This window comes from Cyprinus carpio, chromosome A1, assembly GCF_018340385.1.
Source record: "Cyprinus carpio isolate SPL01 chromosome A1, ASM1834038v1, whole genome shotgun sequence".
NCBI lineage: Eukaryota > Metazoa > Chordata > Actinopteri > Cypriniformes > Cyprinidae > Cyprinus > Cyprinus carpio.
In genome coordinates this window covers 35,612,509-35,613,965 of record NC_056572.1, presented here as the reverse complement: position 1 = coordinate 35,613,965, position 1,457 = coordinate 35,612,509, and the positions used below count along the sequence as shown (strand labels likewise).

At 38.6% G+C, this 1,457-nt stretch overlaps 1 long non-coding RNA gene across 1 annotated transcript; it reads left to right on the top strand.

Moving 5' to 3' along the window:
- The first annotated feature begins 225 nt into the window (after positions 1 to 225).
- On the top strand, positions 226 to 1,023 carry LOC122139226. The gene is made up of 2 exons (XR_006156155.1): positions 226 to 736; positions 927 to 1,023. It is a non-coding gene; the product is annotated as an uncharacterized LOC122139226 (long non-coding RNA).
- The last annotated feature ends 434 nt before the right edge of the window (positions 1,024 to 1,457 follow it).

Genomic DNA, 1,457 nt, shown 5'->3' with positions numbered 1-1,457 from the left:
TTCCGTCTAACGATTAGGAATAATTTTTCATAAGAATGTGTATTTAAAATATTTTTCACAACACAGTCAAGTCATATATCACAAGAAAGCTCTCATTCTCAGGAATCTGACGATGTAGATCATTTTATTGTGTGACAATCACAGATCGAATGATCTTCAACAGAATCGCGATGTAAAATTTCCCACCTCATTGCAAATTATTATTTATCCATCTTAGCACCGCAAACAGCCACACATACCTATATACTCGATACAATCTTTTAGATTAGAATCTCTTCTTTCAAACAAGACCATTTTTACGTTTCTGCGTGCTTCCATTGGTGAGATATAAAGCGTTTTGTCCAGACGCGCTCAAACAGAAAGACGGACTTTTTGAGACAGAAGCGCTCTCCATATCATAAGATTCGCCTAAGCGGCTTTCTTCCGATATATCGATCGGATCTCTTTTGTGAACCACTATTTGTCCCTTCAGCTGTCAGTCGGAGCTGTGTGCTCCACTCAGAGCTGCTGAATTTGACACCTCTGCGTCAACAGCGGGGGGATGGAGTGGACAGTGATGACCACATCCTCCTCAGCCGGTGAAGCGCTGGCTGATGGGATACTGAGTCCTCAAGTGTCCGTAAACAAAGATCACACGCGGAATAACTCGCGTCGCGGTGATTATCAAATGTATAATAATCATACTACAAGTTATGGATGACCACCGTCGCCGTGGAGAGGACAGGATGCGCATCTGGTGAGGCTATACGCGTGTTAGTTACTTTTATATATTATTATTTATTTTGAAGCGTGTAAGCTCCGCTAACAACTGTTTATTGACAGAAAAGTACAGTACATGATGCATCTCAGTGAAAGTACAGTAAATACACATGGATTATTACAGTACTGTGTGGATGAACATATATTCGTTTGTTGACGTTCCGAAGGTCGTGTACAAGCTTCGGGCAGCGGATAAGCGCTGATAATGCGTCAAAACAACAGAAGGGACGCTGGAATATGAAATATTACAGATGATTGAGACAGGTAAGATCTCCCAATCATTACACCAATACATAATGGACATAAATGAAATGATATGAAGCTGGAGATTGTGGATTCTATTGTATATTGTGATAGACCAGATATATTTAATAATTTAAAGCAGTTTGCAGTTTGACTTATCCTCTTTCAAAGACTGTTCTGAAAACACACACACAAAAAAAGCACATTGTATTGAGGCGGTTCATCATATGGGAAACAACATAAATAATACTATTTGTCACAAACAGCAGCTTTTTATGTCACTTCAAAGGGTTTTCTGTAAAAGGATATAAAGATATTGCATCTATTCCACTCTATGTGGGTATGAGTAGACTTCAAATGTGGGTAGGCGGAAAATGTATACAAAAAGGGTATTATTCCTCCCCTTTAGATTGAATAGAATAACTTTTGCATATATTATGATAGAAACAAATTTC